This window comes from Phacochoerus africanus, chromosome 2, assembly GCF_016906955.1.
Source record: "Phacochoerus africanus isolate WHEZ1 chromosome 2, ROS_Pafr_v1, whole genome shotgun sequence".
Taxonomy (NCBI): Eukaryota; Metazoa; Chordata; class Mammalia; order Artiodactyla; family Suidae; genus Phacochoerus; species Phacochoerus africanus.
The window spans coordinates 29,844,904-29,864,490 of record NC_062545.1 but is presented as its reverse complement, the minus strand read 5'-3'; the positions used below and the strand labels follow the sequence as shown (position 1 = coordinate 29,864,490).

General features: G+C 41.5%; 1 protein-coding gene across 1 annotated transcript in view; it reads left to right on the top strand.

Moving 5' to 3' along the window:
* The first annotated feature begins 9,693 nt into the window (after positions 1 to 9,693).
* The window catches only part of TBPL1 (TATA-box binding protein like 1), a 34,851-nt gene continuing 24,957 nt past the window's right edge, over positions 9,694 to 19,587 (top strand). The window contains exon 1 of the mRNA XM_047758348.1: positions 9,694 to 9,820. The gene's annotated coding sequence lies outside the window, so the exon portion shown is untranslated. The remainder of the gene's footprint in view (positions 9,821 to 19,587) is intronic.

Below are 19,587 nucleotides of genomic sequence, written 5' to 3'. Positions count from 1 at the left end.
AACAAGCTCTTGGGCAAAAGGAATTAAGGAAGATTGTGATGAAAGTTATAAATGAGCTAGAAAACACTGGTTATAAGGGTTTAATTTCCATACCCCAGAAAATGTGCTAAAATCAATCCTGTATAAAACTACCATCTCGGAGGAAAACCAGGAAAAATCAGTTCCTAGTGAAACTAACTCTAACTGCTGCTTCTAGGAGAAATACAAAAACACTCCAATCCAATTAAGGAGAGTTTCAGGCGGAAAACCAAGCCCTGGTCAGTAATATTCTAACTCCTCCGATGAAAAAAAATAAGTTAATAGAAAGATAGCAGTCTGCATGGTATCTAAAAATGGGGAGACAGAAAAGAATTTAAAGTGTCTTCTGCAGCATTGTTTAGGAAAGAAAGTCTTGATCATATTACATATATATATATATTTGGCCCATTTGAGGTGAATGTATTTTTTTCAGCTTTCTTGGAGTTTCTTCTTTTATTTCTCTAACTTGATACTTCCCTTATGAATTTTCAGGCTTTCTTCTTTAAAATAAGAGGCTTTTCAATTGTGTTAGTTAAAACTTCTATAGCTCTATTAATTTTTTTCTGCTTCACCTATCAATAATTCAGAGAGATTCATTGGCATATATGCTCTGATATAAGTTTGCCAATTTCTCATCATATATCTATTCATTTTATTTTTCATTTTGCCAATATTAAAATGGCTACTAGTTTTTAATGGTTTGTGTTTTTTCTGGATTTTATTTTATTTTATTTTATTTTATTTATTTATTTATTTGGATCCTTTAACTCACTGCGCTGGGCAGGGGATCTAACCTGCATCCTGGCGCTGCAGCGATGCCACTGATCTTGGTGCACCACAGTGGGAACGTCCATTTAGATCATTACTTAGTGACAAAAATTAATGCCACATGACTTAAAGATCTCCACTGTCTCTGATTTTAGCCCTTTGGAGGAGTTCTTATGTAAAATGCATAGGTTTCAAAGATCCTCAGTTCTGTTAGGTTTAATCATCAATTCTCTATCTCTATAGTTTATTTCAACTATGTAATCTTTTGTGTGTGTGTGTGTGTGTGTGTGGCTTTTTGCTTTTTAGGGCCGCAGGTGAGGCATATGGAAGTTCCCAGGCTAGGGATCTAATCGGACCTACAGCTGCTGGCCTACACCACAGCCACAGCAACATGGGATCCAAATGGAGTCTGCGACCTACACCACAGCTCACAGCAATGCTGTATTCTCAACCCACTGAGTGAGGCCAGGGATTGAACCCACATCTTCACGGATACTAGTCAGGCTTGTTTCCGCTGAGCCACAACGGCAATTCCTCAACTATGTAATCTTTTGTTCTACACAAGTAATACACGACTACACTTCTCAGTAGAAATTCAGACAGCACAAACATATACACAGAGTGAAGTTTCCTTTAATCCCCCACCTCCTGCCATCCCGCCCCTTCTCAGAATTAACAGTGTAGTGTACCTCTCCTTTATAGGGTTCAGACGTTCTCCACTGCTCTAGTTTTCTGGCATTCTAGACTCCTTTTTTGTTCTCTGAATTCATTTTTATTTATATTTCTTCTGTTAATTTAATTGAATTCTGAAAGACTAAGGAGGCAAATAGGTGTTTTTAGGCCTCTTTCATGAAACAAAATTTACTTGGTCACTTGATAATTCAATTCACAAATAAGATAAATAATGACATTACTTGAAATACATAAAACAGAAAATTATTTTCAAAACACCTCTTGCCCTCTAGTGGTGGGAAAGCTGTCTGCTCGAAATTTTATCATTTTATTTAGCAATTCAGACAATTTGGGGGAGCAAAGTGGAGGCTGCTGAAAAAAGAGTGTCCTTAGACTTGTAATGTTTAAAAGAGGAGTTAAGGTTGCTTAACATTAGATATTGTTGAGTTGTTAAATAAGATTGCTAGAAAACTACTACTATCATAAAGAGTACAAAATAGATTGTATAAATTCTCATCTAGTAGAAGGCAAAAATTAAATAATTAATGGATATAAAGAAAGTCAAGGGGGGAAAAAACCCACAGAAATAGTGAACAAAAGAGAGCATAAAGTAAGGTGTGGAAACAAGTTCTAGATTTCCAGGAAACATAAAACATGTAAATGGAAAAAGCTCATATGCCAAAAAACGCAGACAATATATAACTGATTAAATAATTCAACGAGACATATATGTATGTACATACACACATATCCCCCCCCCCCCCGGCCTTGGAATGCCATATGCTGTAGGGTGGACAAACAATTTTTTTTACTTTTAAAAATATGAACATATATATATTTTTTTCAAGTGGATAGCCAACTGTCTCAACACCATTTATTGACAGTTTATCCTTTTCCAACAGATTTGAAATGTCACCTTTAGGTTTCTTTAAATACATGGATCTGTATTTTATATTCTTTTTCCACTCATATTTTTGTCCATTCCTGCTCAATCATATACTATATGAGCCCAGTATAATTACTGATACTTTTTTTGGCCACACCTGTGGCATATGGAAAGTCCCAGGCCAGGGATCGAATCCAAGCTATAGCTCTGGCAATGCCTGATCCTTAACCTTCTGTGCAGAGCTGGAGGTTAAACCTGTACTGCAGAGGTGCAGGCCGCTGCAGAGATGATGCCGGATCCTTAATCCCTGTGCTACAGCAGAAACTCCAATTATTGTTGCTTGTTAATGTGTTTTTATATCTGGCAGTCTAACATTCTTGTTTTTTGGAAAAATTGGCTGTTTTTTTTCTTTTCCAGATGAAATTCAGAGTCATTAATTGCATCAAAAAATGATCACTGCCTATTGATTGGGATAACATTAATTTTATAGATACATTTGAGGAGAACTGACTTCTTTATATCACTAAGCTTTCTAGCCAAGCTCTTGCTTCTCTTTTCTCTCCATCTTCTGTCTCCAAGTCAGCTTTATCTCCTAGTGATTATCCTTCTCTGCCTGTAGAAGCGGGATACATTAGCCTGCTGCCCTCAGTTCACGCCTTCCCAGTTTCATCACCAAGAAAGGAAATTGTGGAGTTCCCCTGTGTCACAGAATTTTCACTCAGGTCTCTGCTGTGGCACTGGTTACCACATACTCGGAACTTCCACATACTATGGGCACAGCCAAAAAAAAAAAAGTGAAAGAAAAGAGGTGGTCTAAGACACAGAGACACACAGAGGAGAAGACGATGTAAAGATGGAGGCAGAGACTGGAATATGTCATAACCCAAGGATGCCAAGGATTACCGGGCGGCCAGCCACCAGAAATTGTTAGAAAGACACGGAACCTCAGAACCTCCCAAAGAAACCAACGCTGCCAATTACCTGATTTCAAAATTCTGTCTCCCAGAACTGCGGGAGAATGAATTTCTGTGGTTTTAAGCCACCAAGGTTGTGATACTTTGTTACAGCAGCCCTAGAAAACTAATACAGCTTCTGGCTGGGAACTATGTCTAGTCACTTATAATGGAGCATGATAATGTGAGAAAAAAGAATGTATACACGTAGGTATAACTGGGTCACCACGCTGTACAGTAGGAAAAAAAAAATAAGGTATTGAAGAAATAAAAATAAAATAAAATAGTAAAAAAAGAAAAGAAAACTAATACCCTTCTGAAAACATGAATACAAAAATGGAAAGAAGCGAAAGGAAGAAAATGATTCGTGAACACAAACACATGGATATAACATATTAATAGGTAATATACAAAAATACTGTAGTCTTTATTTCGTATGGTTCAGAAGACCGTAATGAGTATCTCTGACTTTCATTTCCCTTACCCACTCTGCATTTCCCCTGCCCTCAGCCAGAACCTCGGCCTGTTGGGAAGCTTTGCTTGGTGAAATGACCAAGATCTTCATTTCCAAAGGTTCGAAGTCTTCAAGAACCCTACTTTTTATTCTTGGTTGCTTTAATTTTTCAATAAAGTTAATATTAGACATGGAAGTACTAAGAGGATGCCCAGGGAATCTCCTGGGTTCCAGACTGTCTTCCTTGCCTCCACTGTGAATAAGCCAATTTCCCCATTGGTACTTAGGATCGATCACTCCAGCCAGAAGAGTAACCATTTCTTTGCTTTTGGTTTCAGTGCTATAAGGAACCCTGACTGCCCAGTTGGTAGCCTTATCTTCCAGGAACCATTGCACCTCCTGAAGGAAGCATTCTCCCCTTGGGGACTAAGATCCTACACTAGCAGCAGTCAAAGTTTTTAAGTAAAGGAAGAAAAATCCTGAAAGTGGATGGTTAGGGGCAATTGTGAAAAGAGATACTCCCACTGCCATACTTTGACTCAAATGTATTCTGACTGTGGAAGAGAAAGTACCGTATAATGGGTTCTGATTCAAAACATATCCTGTAAAACAGAATCCCATTTTTCCAGAGTGTTGCTTCCCAAATGGACCAGAACTGGCTCTTCAGTAAGTCATTTCACTGTTCAGTTAAGCCAGCTGCTTCCAGGTGATGATGTATGTGGGAGATCAGTTAATTCTATAGATATGGACCCACTGGTACACTTCCTGTGCTGTGAAATGAACAGTCGGCTCAGATGCAGTGTTGTGTGTAATGCACTGGTGGTAGATAAACCATTTTGTGAGTTCGCAGATAGTGGTGTTGGCAGAAACATCATGAGCAGTCAAGGCCAATCCATTTCCAGAACATGTAATTATTACAATGAGGATGAATCTTTGCTCCCTCAGTGATGGAAGGGGTCCAATGTAATCAACCTGCCAGATGGCTCGTTCATCACCCTGGGGACTGGAGCCATATCAGGGACTCAATGTTGTTTTCTGCTCTTGACAAATTGGGCGCTTAGCCATAGCATCAGCAAGGTGAGCCTTAGTAATGAGAAAATCCAGGTTGTTGAGCACATGCCTAGCCTGCCTCCCTACCACCCTGACCACTTTGTTCATGTGCCCATTGAGCAAGCAGTGGGGTGGCTGGGCAAAGAGGCTTGCTGACATCCACAGAGTGCGCTATTTTGTCCTTCGGACAATTAAAAGTCTCTCTACAGTGTGTACCTTCAGTGTGCATTCAAATAGGACAAAAATATCTTATCCTATTAATATCTTCAGAGTCAGTGCCCATTCTGAGTAACATATCCCCACACTTCCTTGTCACCAAAATTCCAATTCCATTCCATCGAGAAAAACCATTAGCAACTTCCCATTCCGGTCATCCCTCACTCCAGACATGGCAACAAATACACTGTTTGAATTATGTCTGCTTAGATTTTCCCTCACCACTGTTCTTCAGACACCTGAGTAAGGCTGAGGAAGCTGCCTGTGCCGCAGGAGGTGGATCCTAGAAAAGCCTTCCATGCCTCAGGTGCGCATCAGGGAAGAACACTGTAACCAGGAAGCAAAACCTTTTCCTCTTTCAATGTCACTCCAGCACTTTTTCTAATTTCAAACCTTAGCACTGTAATAGTTCACAAAAGACTATTCCAAGGGTCAAGAGTCACCTTCATAGAAGAGGCAAAAAGAGTGAATTTGCAACGAAGAGCCATAACTCAATTACAGTACAGATCCTATATAGTTGCCCTCGCTTAGCTCAGAAACCCCCTGCTCTATTGATCACTGCGGCTCTTGCACCAATCTAATTTACTACCCACATTAGATTGGAGGTAAGTAAAGAGTAGAAGTAGTTTCTCCACATGGGAAATAAGAGTACTCTTCCCCCCAAAAAAAAGGAGTTCTGGGTGGACAAAACAACAAATGTTCCCTTCACATCAGCTTTGGCTATTCCATGCATGCATGTGCCCCCCCCCCCCAACACACACACACACAATTTTCTCCGTATCTATAGTTTCTGTTAACATAAAGCAATGATCCCATATGCAATTGAAAATGTACTCAATCTGTACCCAGATGAAAATCATATCCCACCCAAATTCCATGTCTTTTATACAGTCAGTCTCGATCAAGTCCAGATGTAGCTAAGTGATGAATAACAAATTTTCCCCCAATGCACAAATACACAGTAAAGGAGGTGGGGGATGGGATAACCAAAATGATGAGAAACGGCAAAAAGGAGACGCCAAATGCATGTAACCACACCATGTCGGCCAAGAGTAATAAGGGTAAGTAAGAAGGACCTCTCTTCAGCAGAGAACTGAGATTTTTGGTCTGCCAATAGAGTGCCAAGATTTCCTTTGTCTCTTATCCTTAAAGACCCTGCCTTTGAGGAGTAGTGAGAAGGAATCTCCTGGGACTGGCTCAGCAATCAAATTCATCTTTCTACAGATATGGAGACCAGGACATCATCTTTGAGACAGACACCAGTAGATGCCTTTTGCCAGGCTGAGGACTTTCTGGCAATACCTTAAAGCTCATTTGGATACCAGTCAATGTCATTTGGGGGAAACCCATTAGCTTGTTATCAGAAATCTCACTGAGACATAAGCTTTGAATACAGACTTTGCCCTTCCTGCTTCTATCTCTTGGAAACTGGCCTGGCAACTTTATCACTCTCCCTAGATCTTAGCTCACTGTCTTTGTCCTATATAGACTCTATCTGAGGACAGAGGGAGGGAACAGCTGGGGTCATAAAGCCAGGTTATAGAATCAGACTCTCTCCTTTGAGCTGCATACAACTCACCTGCCATAATGGGAGGAATTACTTTTTCAATTCGTAAGAGTGCACAGCAGGATATATTTGAGAAGAATCCTGGGAACTGAGAATCCCTGACTCTACTGCTCTATTGGGAGACTGCATTCCTAGTTAGTGTTAACTTTACCTGGGGCAAGTGGTTTTCTCAATTGGCAGAGTAGATATTATCTGATCCCTACCAGTATAGGGATAACAAACCACTGGCAGAAAGCACTCCTCTTAGTGATGCTGTTTAAGTACCACCCCGCTGTTGCCTGTCTCTTCAGAAAGGCCATGCCGAACCACAGTTTGTCTCTCTCAAAGCCCCAAGCGAAGCAAGCAGTAGTCAACTGCTTGATTTTTCCAATAGCCTAGTTTTTTTAACCAAGTTCATAAAGCTTGAGCCTCAGTGGGCATAACCTTAGTGAAGGACCAATTTTTTTTTTTTTAGTTACCAAGCCAACACAGACAAATGCTTTCATAAATCAAAACTGCAAGCTTAGATGTCACAGTAATGTCACAGTACTGCAAATTTCAAAATGTTCCTTTTGATTTATCTACCTATTTCATTGCTAATCAGTACAGTTTACACACTGGCTTTGGTCTGTACATCATATTTTAAGTAGTACTGATCTGATAAAGCTCACTATTTTCCCAACCTAAGTATCAATTTCTATATTAATCAAAAGTCTTGGTTCAGAACATACACTGTATATTCTAACCTTACCTCATACCCGAATAATATCATAACCTTACCTGGATCTTGAATAATGGAGCACATTAGAAGGCCAGTGAAGCCCATGGGCTTTATCTCATTGTCTTACTTCTTTCATCTCGAAATGAATTCCTTCGTCAGAGGAACAGTATTTGAGCTAATGGGACAGTATACAAACATTCAATAAGTCTATGGAGAATCACGCCTGCAGTAAAATCAAACCCAGGTCCAGAATGGGGAAAGATAGTAATGAGACAAATTATTGACTGATCTGTGACAAATGGGGAGTCCAAAGTAACTGACATGCTTGATACCAGGTCTCCTGCAGGAGGGTGCTTCACAAAGACCTTAGTCATCGTTGAGCAAAAGTGACTTTTCACTAGTGGCAGTAAGCACTGGAATAGAGTCTTCCCCCTGCCATTTCCTTGGTAAGTCAGACCATGTCACTCTACAGCTGAAAACTCTACATTTTCCCTAGCACTTGAAAGAAAATCCAAACTCCCTTCTACACGGTTCAATGCCTTCGTTTCTCTCCAACCTCATCTCACGTCCTCTTGCCCTTGTTCTGATGGCGATGCCCCATTCACGCTTGTATTCCAGCACAGCAAACTCAGCCTAGCCTGTTCCCTTTGCTTGGAACAGTATGTGCATCCCTTCTACTCCCATCTCTTTCAGCTAACAGGTGAAATGCTACCTCCTGAAAGTGATCGGCCCCTACCACACTGACATTACTTTCTAACCCAGTCTCTTGTTCATTTTCTTCATTATACCTAATAAAAGCTACAATAATTTAATATTAATTAGTACAGAAATTGAAAGAAAATGGAAATTCCGTAACTCTACAGTGCTTTTAAAAGCTCAGATATTTTACTGAACACTGAGTGGGAAGCAAAAGATCTAAAGTTATCCTTGAAGATCATATAACTAGACCTTAGGTAGATCTTTTGGGTAAGTGAAATAACAAATTGTTGTCTACTCCCAAATCCCCCAGAAATCAACCCAGGTCTTCTCTTTCAAAAGGGCTGTGGTGTTACCATTTTTCACGCTCGATTCAGATTCACACCAAACAGAGACCAGGTACCCCTGAGCCCGCTTCACGGCCTTTTATAAAATCAGAACTGCCCGTTAGTCTCATTTAGGGCCAGAGGCTTCTTCTGACTGCAGGCCAGCTCTGGAGCATAGGCCTGCGCCGGCCTAGGAAGGCAGCTGCGGGGGATCGGGGTTCCAAGCTGCCTGGAGCTCCGGGGGCCGTTACTTCGGTCTCGCTCCTGCAGGCAGTGCCTTTCAAGTCACCCCCCGAAGGGCCCCGAGAGCCCCAGCTTGGCGGTTCAAACTAGCGACTGCACGCCCCTCGGGGTTCGCCCGGATCATTCCAAGGCTACTTCGGCGCAGAGCCGAGGAAGGGTCTCACTCCCAGGCGGCCAGCTTCCTTGTGAGCCAAGCCGCCGCGACTCCTGCGCAGCATCTCAGTCCCAGCCTGCAGCTGCCCTCTGCCACCTCCCATCCTTCTTGGATCCGGCTACGGGTAAAAGCCTCTGAAGTGCCTCCCGGCTCCCAAGGCAGAGTCTTCACTGCAAAGCCCGAGTAAGGAATATCATAAGGACAGGCGACAGAAGTGTGACCTAAACTCCCTGCGTTATCTATCTATCTATCCATCCATTCTATCAGTCTATCCGTATATCCACCCTTTCACATCCCATCGCTAAGATTGTAATTCCGTAATGAGAGGGTGATCGCGGTGCCGGAAACGCGTTTAACTGAAAAAGCAATGTAGGACCCTTTTCAGATAGACAGTATCTTTGCTAGAATAAGAAGACAGATTTAGTTGCTAAGGTCTAGCTTCGCTAACAATGTTGAACGGTGGACCTTTTCTAGAAATTGAATGAGCTAACGAGAAAGTTCTAAGGTTTTGGCCAAAAAAAAAAAAAATCCGTTCATATTACACTGTACGCCAGAAATCACGTACTCATATTTACCTACCAGCTAAAAATGTACAAGGGATACATAGTTCTTCGGAAATCTTTTAAGCAGTTCTCAAGCAAAAAAAGAAAAAGTCTAGCCTCATCACACCTTCCCCCTCATTACCCTACTTCGCCAAGCTCGTAGGCAGGCGGGGTCAGATCTGGGCACCAGGAAGGAGGAAGGGAAAGTGGGGGAAGGGGCGGGGGGGAAAGTGCTGGGAGCAGTGAAAGCCGGAAGTGAGCGGCTAGCGAGGCATCCAGGGGCGCCCTGTCCGGCGGCGCTCTAGCCTCCGCGCGGTGTCTCTATGCTCTCCCGCGTCTAGTCTATTTATTGTCGCGGGGAAGCGGCGGCCGCCCCGTACCCGGAACAACAAAGCGAGAAAGACGGAGCCCGAGCCTTGGGGGCTCCTAGCAACGGGCCGGGGCGGGAGTTCCATGGAGACTGGGGAGCGCGCCCGCCTCATCATCATCCTTGTCCTCCAGCTTATCCTTCGCGTCCGCCGAAACCGGCAGCAGCGCTGCCGCCGCGTCCTCTGCCGCCGCCCGCTCTTCCCACGGTAACCCAGTCGGCGACTCTGGGCGGGGGGAGCGCGGGCGACCGGGCGGCCTGAGTGCCGGTTGCGGGGCGGGTGTGTGCGGAACCGGAGGCAGTGCTGCGGGTGGGGTGTGCGGGGGCGGATGCCTGGAGGAGAGGAGCTCAGATGCGGGAAATTAGTCTGGGGTACGAGGGAGGCTCCAGTACTTAGGAAGACAGGGTGATATTTGGGGATCTCATCAGGGATAACGGGGTGGGGGTGGGGCGTCACTGCCTGGAGCGTTATCGAGCGGAGTAGAGGATAAGAAAAGAGGGGTTTTATTTTTCCTCTTAAGCCATCACTGGGAAAGATAGGAGAAGGGAGATTCCCCATTTGTGGAGCCCTCACCCAGGAGCACGGAAATCGGGCAAAGATGCTAGGGGTCCGTTGCTTCCCAGAAAACTTCCAGCGGCCTCTCCCGCGGCGGGAAGGCTCCCAAATTACACCTTTGTCGGTTCCTGGTTTTGACAATGCAACAGCCCCGTTTAATTTTATTATTATTGTTATTATTAGTGGTAGTATTAACCAAAATTAGGCTTGATGAAGAAGGATCCGGAACTGAGCAAGGTAAAATGAAGAGTAGGTAGGGCTAAGCAGGGTTGAGAGTTGGGATTTAGCGCATAATGATTGCCAATAAGAGCCCTAAAGTAAATTTAATTGGGAATGACGGTTTTTAAACTCCTTCTGCCGCGATGTGCATCTGCGGGCGCTGCCAGTGTGCTCGTTGCAATAGGATTCAGGCTGCAGCCAATCCACATCTGTGAGCTCTCTGACTGCATCTGTCACCTGCAGTTCCAAAGCAACACTGGCAGTTAACCAGCGTGGGCTTGTGTGTATAGGGTTAAGAACAGTGCTTTAAAATTGGCTCAAGGAAAGAAAAGGAAACAAGCTTGGTGTGATTTTTGTGTGAAGAAACAATGACAGATTCCCTGGGGAAATTGAAAAAGAGAAATATGAGAAGGTTCAGCTATTCTAGCATAATCTGCAGTCTCTTTGAAAGTTTGAGAATATGGTAGTTCATTCAAATACAGAAAGGACTTTTATCACTATGTGATTTAAAGAATTATTCACAGTTGATATGTCTGGTTAAATACTCACCAGTTTATGCTGTCTCTTTCAGCCTTGCATCTCTAACTACTTAATGGTTTTTATGCTTTCCAAAACCATTCTAGGTCAGTAAATGAGGTTTTCCTGTGGCATAATGAAGGGGCCATTTATACATACTACAGTAATGCCATTTTTGTATCCAGTGGGAACAGAGCTTTCTATATAAAGTTTATATAAAGTTGAAGATTAAAGATGAACATAAAATTGATAAATCACGGGGGTTATGTCAACCATAGTTTCCACTTGTCCCTTACCTTTTCCCCTAAGCCTGGTTTGTCTTAAACAAAAAGCTTTCATTTCCCCAGCCCCCACTTTTTGTGCTCTGCCCTCAAAATCAGTCTCAGAAACAGAAATGATGTGTTGCTTTGTGCTCTTGATTGGTTGATGCCAGAACAGAGTTTTGACTTGGGCATTTTCACAGAATTGAGGTTGAGCATCTCTTGTTAAAGGAATGTCACATATGTGCAAAAGAGTGTGGGCAGTTTCCTTTAACAAAGAGTGGAAGTATAAGCATTGGGAAACTTAGAATTTCATTTTGAGCTCTTAAGAAGAAAAACCTAATGGTGTCATCTTTAGGTTAATGAGTCAAGGACTTTTGCTTAATCTCTTCATGTAGCTGTACCTCTGTGAAGGTTGTGCTGGAAACGACCACACTTGAGGCTGTTGAATGTTGAGTCCCAGGATTTTCATAGTGAACATGAGACTTAGTGAGTTCCTTCTGTCTTAGGGCTGCCATCACACTCACTTCCCCTAGATCTGATTTGCTGTTTCCTCTTCCCTTACCCCTTCTGTGTTTCGGCCCTTTCACCTTTATTAACCATCGGATCACTTCTTTCCCTGATCTGTGCTCCAACACTCCCAACATTTTGTGTAGTCTTAGTTCCTCTCCTTAACCACATCCCAATCAAAAATGACTTTTTTATGCTATTTGTATTATTTCTGTTTCTTAGGGAGTTTTCAACATAATGTCCTTGGCCTGCATATTGTTTTCATTAATGTTACTTTGTCTGTTGCATTTTTATTTCTCTGTCTTCTGCGTTTTCTTTTCCCTTTATTTGGAGAATGGAGTGGTCATGTCAGATGTTCTGTATTCATTCTGAATAACTGTTGGTTAAACAGTACAACAGGTAAGAGCTTTATGCCAAGAATCAAGTCTGTATTGAAATAAAACCTATACAGATATTTGAACTTTTAGAAATACAAGGTGTTTCAGAAGTCCAGGTGGTAACACTGTATTTGGAGATGCAGTCAGTTTTTTAGAGATAAGAGTACTGTAGAGCCTACTTTGTGTTTTTAATTGAACCTTAGGTTTTCATACTTTGTATTCTAAAAACCTTTTCGTAACATCCATCTTTTCTTATCATTTTGCATCTGACTATTTGGCTGAAATTACATTTTGCCAAATTAAGGGGGACAATACATATGAAATCTACAGCTGAATATTTTTGGAGTGTTCTTCTTTATCATGGATGTGGCACATTATTTAAAAATCAGCACCTATTGTATAATCTAGCTGAGTGGGTGTCAGTGCTGTTTTTATGTGATGAAGGCCTATAATTACCTGGTGATTGATTTCCTTCTGTTGCATCATATCACAGACCATGTGATCAATTATTATTGCTTGAAAAATAAAGTTTAAATCGACTTTACAGTTGATAGTGGAATGGTTCCAGACTGGCTGAAAACCTATAGTGCTTTAAGAATTTAGCTGTATTGTGGCATTTGAATTAATAAATAAAGATTTCCTGAAATTTACACCCATTTTGTTGCACCTTTAATATGTCTGATGCCACAGCAGGTACGCAAAGCTGGGTGAAAGGTGTTTCTCTTCAGGCGATTTTTGTGCACTTGTAGATAGCAGAGAAATGACATACATGGATACCAAGTCATGACAAACACAAATTTGAATTTTAAATCCTTTATTACATACTGCTTGGTGCTATAGGTGTTGGTGAGTGGATTTCATCATGCCTGTTAAATTAAAAGTTTCTTGGGGATCAGAGCTGTAAGTTGCCATCGTATCCTATGTTCATGTGTTGTGTGTGTGTGTATTTTGAAGATTAACATGTTACTGAGAGGATATATGTACATACATAATTTCTTTCACTTCAGGGACTTATCTAGTGGATGAGAGGAATCTTTAGGCATCTGATATAATTAGGAATCTAATCACTGATGCCTAAAATTAACTTTTTATACTGGCTGCAAATTCTAAGCAAAATTTCTCAAGCATGATTAGGGCTTTAAAAAAATTAATTCAAATAATAAAAGCAATGATTTACTGCTTTGAGTTGGTACAGTATTTGTTCTTGCCACGTGATTACAACTTTGTATAATTCAAAAGAGTAAAAGAGTGTATATGTTTTTGAGGTCTTTCCAAGCCACATAGACAGATTTGATTTCTGTATTGTGTGGCACAATCAACCTTTTATTTAGGAGAGAATTGGAGTGTGTATGTTTGTATAGTTGTGGAAAAGCAAGATTCCAGAAGAATGTCGTTAGTGGAAAGGAGTCAGGTCATATCAAAAATTGCCCTCATGTGGTCTTATCCTGTGATTAAAAGGTGATAAAATTCACAATTTGGTTGAAATGGCTTATTTTGTCAAGGGAAGCATGTTGCTGGGGATCCTGTTAAATGTTATTCTGGAACAGTTCAAATCAGCCTTCATGTGTGAGTCCATAATGAAACTCTTTAAAATTTCACCAAAAAACATGCAGCACAAAACTTTGGCTGGCGACTTTGACCATGCAGTATTCATCTATCAAGAAAAAAGAATACTGAAAATCAGATTGCATGTTCATGACAATTTTCTTAGGACATGTGTGGATGACTCAGTACTGTAATTGTGTTTACCAGCATAGACTTCTGTCTGTAGACATTGGCCCATGATAAATTTTTGTCTTTTAACTCACTCCGAGCCTCAGCTGCCACGCTGCAGCTGCAGCAACGCTGCCCTGGGTGGAGATCGAACTTGAGCCTCTGCATTGACCTGAGCCACTGCAATCAAATTCTTAACCCACTGTGCCACATCAGGAACTCCTCACAACATTTTAAAAGAAGTCAGAATTTGTTTTTATTAAGTAAGTGGTTCCAAAAGGCAGTTCTCATTGTGGCTCCTTGAGGATGCAGGTTTGATCCCTGGCCTCACTCAGTGGGTTAAGGAGGCATTGCCACAAGCTGCAGCATAGGCCACAGCTGCAGCTTGGATTCAACCCCTGACCTGAGAACTTCCATATGCTGCAGGTGTGACCAGAAAAAAGAAAAAAAATAAATGGTTCCAAAGAATCAGGCATTAACCTTCCTCCTCCTGATGAATTAGAAGTACTTTCACTGTCAGAACAATTTTGATCTAAATCAGGTATGCTTTCTTGGGATTAGAATTAGTATAGCACTTAAGAGGGTGGGTTCTGGATACAGGCTGCCTTTGTTCAGCATGGTGACTGTTCTGCTTCTTGGGAATATGGCCTTGAGCGGGTTTTTTCTTTGCCTTTATTCCCCAGTTTCCTCACCTGCAAAATGGGGTGAATATTTGCACCACCTTCTAAGGTTGCTCTGAGAAGGGTCAAGCACTTAAAACAATACTCTGCAGTTAGTTGAAAAAATACTGGTCTGAGGTAGTGCATTAAAGGTGAACATTAGCCCATTTCAATGCTTTGTTTGTTTCATTTGGAGGCTGTTAAAACATTGAAACTCTTTGTGATCGCTGCCTCTTGGGCTCTTCCCTGCTTTTAGGTCTTGGGAGGGGGAAGAAGCGCTTTTGTTTTAATTTTGAATTGTCACACAGGCATCTGGTTATCACTTATGACAGATGGACTCAGTAAAAGGAGACATCTCTGTTTCTTGGAAAAGGAAGGCCAACAAAGCCTGGCCCTGGCTCCATGTTGCGGCTATTGAAACACTATTTCCCTGTGGACTGGACTGCTTGTTTAGCTGTATGGTACTTCTGAATAAAAGGAATAGACCCCAGTCATTTCATTTAGCAGAATTAGTCATTCTTTAGAAGACACTGTTTTTCACTTGTATAACCTTAGGTGATGGTAAACTTGAAACTTCTTTCAAATGTCATTGTCAAGCCATTTAACTTGAGGTTTTTTTGTTTTTTTTTTTTGTCTTTTTGCTATTTCTTGGGCCGCTCCCTCGGCATATGGAGGTTCCCAGGCTAGGGATCGAATCAGAGCTGTAGCCACCGGCCCACGCCAGAGCCACAGCAACGCGGGATCTGAGCCGCATCTGCACCCTACACCGCAGCTCACGGCAATGCTGGATCCTTAACCCACTGAGCAAGGGCAGGGACCAAACCCGCAATGTCATGCTTCCTAGTCGGATTCGTTAACCACTGCGCCACAACGGGAGCTCCTAACTTGAGATTTTTATGTCATTATAAATATCCTCTACATAGTAGCTTTTTTGTAATTTTAGAGGTAGCTGAAACTGCTGTTCTGCTCCAGTAATTCACGTGACTCAGGAATGACTGCTTAAGATTGCAAGATTATTTGTTTATGGTAAAGCTAACACCAAATACTGACCAGGAATGACCTGATAATTATATTTTTGTTCATTAGGCTGCAATTGAATTGGCTAACTTTTTAATGTTAAGTCCAAATGTTTTAGTTTAGTTGTATGGACCTTTGAAACTGTAGACTAGAAAATAAATATTTCTTCTTAAGTCCAGTGAATCACAAACTGCTCTTTCCTATTTTGGCTAAAATCTAGGTCTTGGTTTTTAGTTGAAATAATAATTTTATAAAACATAAAGAACATCATATAAAATGTATTATTAAAACTATGTTTTGCTCTAAAGGGCTAATATTTCTTCCATATGGTGCTGTTTTTGTTTGTTTTAATTGGTTTTTGTAACCCCACCACCACCAAGAAGACTGGCAAATACACTTGTATTTAAAGGTGTGGCTTTTGTTTTCCTGTTTAAAGAGAGCAACATCTAGTTGATACTGTTGATTTCATTGAGTACAAATAATTACATTGGCCAGAATAGATTTAATATTGATATAATATTGTTAACATAATTCCTGTAGCCGTCATGGATTCTGGGTCTAAAAAAATACAGAGATAAGCAGGGAAATGGTTGTGGCTATTTCACTCACACACACACACACACACACACACATACATATCCTTTAGTTGTAGATATTCTGGGGACTGTATTGGGAGGTTTTCAGGACAAAAGGTCTCCAAGGTGTCAATGTGGTCCAGCATAAAGCATGCATATTTTATTCTAACATATTGTTAATGTTTCCCTGGTGTTCTTGACAACACCTTTTTCAGGGACAGGTGTTTCGGCCCTTCACATATGAAGATAATAAAGCCAATGTGTAACCCAAAAGTGCAAATCTGAAGATTGGCATTCAGTTTATGACTGTGGCCAACACTTCTAAACCCTATCATTGTTTGAGCCTCTGTTAAGATTCCTGATGAACCAGAAGCTTTTGTGAAACAAAAACCTCCCCATTCTTTTTAACTTGCCAAATACTTTAGTTGAACCACAAAGACTTTTTTCTCTTACCTGCTTATGGCTACAGTGAGCATCTTGTGTGTTTCCAGTTTCTTGTCTGCATGTGCAGCCTAGTGAAGTTCTAATGAGCAGCATCCCTTAATTGCTTGTGGGTTGGTCATATCCCAGGATCTCTGCTGGTGGCAGGGGGCACAGTCCCCAGTTCATTAGACCTTCTCCAACACAAACTTGGTGTGCTATTCTCAAAAGTCCACCAGATAGCTTAACTCAGTTCTCTCCTCTTTTTTGTTGATGGAGGAAGACCTGAGGGAAGCAATGTGACAGGGCTGAGCAGTTCACAACTGATTAAAAGCTCTGTGGATATTACTTCTATCATCTTTTCAGCAGCATATTGTTAACGTAAATCTTTAGAGAAAACCTTTGGCTGACCAGTCTTGAAAATTCTGCTTCAAGGCATAGTGTAAACCTACTTGGGTAGTTGTTTAATTTGTGTGTACATTAAGAATGTGTGCCTTTTAATTTACTCTTTCTAGGCTTTTCATTTGAGGCCTGTTAATTGGAAGAGTTTCTTAATTTGTCTTGTGTTGTATCCTCATTCTCACTATGTAAGGAGAGGAATGGTGGCTTTATTATGAAACCCTGTTTAAAGGATGGTTGCTGTGCTGAAAGAAACTGACTGCAACTACTGACAGGATAGTCAGTCTATAACCAACTCTCATGGGGTGAACTTAGGATATGGATGAGTTAGGACCCTTGGGGGTGAAATGGAGAGTGTAACTTAGGAGGGGAAAGGAATATATATCAAAATTGCTTAGGGTCTATATGTGTGTTTTAATTAAAATAGTTCTTTCCTTATATCACCTCTTTGTGAAAGCTCCTGGAACATAGGTGTTCTTTAGGATTTGGGGGTCTGAACTAAAACCAATAGTAACAAGTTAGGTGTAGGAACACTAAGTGGAACATACCAGAAAGTGAAGTAAGGAAATAATAGGCTACTGTTGGAGAATCTGAGTGGTTGGGGCTACTAAGATTCTTATTGTTATAGTGGAAAATGTCTTCTCTTCCCGTTTATTCTCCAGCCCCACGATTCTTTCCTTCATTTATCCTTATGCATTTAATTCAACATCTGTTTATTGAGTTAATGACCAGGTGCCAACCACATTTCTATTAAACTGTTCTCTTCAAGGAGCATGGTGCCTGCACCGTCTAGTAGGCAGTTGCAATACAGTCAGGACCTTTGCATTTGCTCTGCCCCCTGCTTGGGGTCTCTTTTCCAGTATTTCACCTCACTGGATCCTTCTTAGCTTTCACAATGTCTTTTAGAATAATTTCTCTTCTCTGAGAAAGTAAAGAGGCCCTCCTGGATCACTGGAAAATTTCTCTTGTGTCGTCTTCTTTCCTTTATAACATAGATCACATTCTCTAATTATTTTCGTTGCTTGTCGTCTGCTTCATCCACTGGAGCGCAGCTGCCATGAGGGTTCCTTACCTGACCGTGTTGTTCTGAGCTGTTTTCCCAGTGTCTGGCCATAGTGCCTGGTTCACATCAGTTGTATACTAATGGGTGCAATTATGAGCAACAATTTGTTAGTTGAAGGAGTGGGGAAAGGGCATCCTAAGCAGATATAAAGTCAGGAAAGGGTCTGCTATAGCAAGAGGAATAGTAAAAAGTTGAAACCATTTTGGAAGTGGCAGGTTAGGTTACAAAAGATAATTTGGAGACATGAAACTCATTGCATTCCAGGCCAAGCATGTTAGATTCTATTCTGTCCCTATAAGAGAGCCAAGAGGTAGTGTTTTAAGCAGAGATGGGGCGCAGTTAGGAAGATGGTTCTTGTAGCTTATTTGGTAGACAGCCTAAATTCTGGAGGCTGCGGAGAGTTCCACTAGAAAGCTGTAGCCTCAATGACACATGAAAGCCTAAAATCAAACACTGATACTTGGGAGGCAGCAAAGAAGTTAGATGAGAAGTTAACTGGGCATGGGTGAAAAACAAGAGACAAAGAATGATTTGAAATTTCTGTTTCAGGTTGGGAGTGTAGGGTAGTGGCTCCAAACTAAAATTAAGAATATAGAGGCAGCAACTATTTATAAGGGGTTAATTATTTGTTTGTTTTTCCTTTTTCTTTTTAGGGTTGTACCTGCAGCATATGGAAGTTACCAACCTAGGGGTTGAATTGGAGCTGAAGCTGCCAGCCTACACCACAGCGACAGCAATGCTGGATCCGAGCCACATCTGTGACCTCTGCCACAGTTTGCTGCAACGCAGGATCCTTAACCCACTGAGTGAGGCCAAGGATCAAACCCTCATGCTCATGGATACCATGTCAGGTTCTTAACCCGCTGAGCCACAGTGGGAACTCCTAATTATTAGTTTCAAATGTGTTGGTTTACTTTAATGAGTACGCCTAACAGGAATATGGTTTCAAATCTCTGATAGGTCAGGATTGAAATAAGAGCCATAAACTTATGGATAGCAATCGAAGCTTGGAAAGCTTAAAGAAGAAAAGGATTTGGAGTTCCCTTCTGGCTCAGTGGGTTAAGGATGCAGCATTGCCACTGCTATGATTCAGGTCACCTCTGTGGCGTGGATTCAGTCCCTGGTCCAGGAATTTCTACATGCTGCAGGTGCAGCCACAAAAGAGAAGAAGAAAAGAATTTAAGGCAGTAATTTGTAACCTTCAGGGATCTTAAATTCATTTGAGAATATGAAGAAAGCAATGACCTCCTCAGGTACATGTCCAAATTTGTGTGGATATGATTTCAAGAGGGTTTGGGCCTCTGGAACCAATTGTTGAGCTTTTCAGGGACTTTCATGGACTTCCTCGAAGAATGTATAATTTAAGGGGCAGACAAAGTTTGAGATGGCAGGAGAACCTAGGGAAGGTGCCTCCGAAGCCAAGGATAGGGGATGGCAAGGAAGAATTGGGGAATCAGGGGTTCCCAGGGCTTTATGCTCGGTAGAGGCCCAGTAGGGGGGAGTGTCAGCTGTGACATGGGATTCAGCAGTTCCTGAGCAGTTTCTTTGTGACATTTCATCCCATGCAGAGGCAGAAGGCAGATCTCGACAGTTTAATGCATGAATCCAAGTTTAGGAAACAACGCATGGTATACGGAGTGCAGAAATCTTGATGTTTTCTCTGATGAAGTCCTGATAAGAGAATATAACCC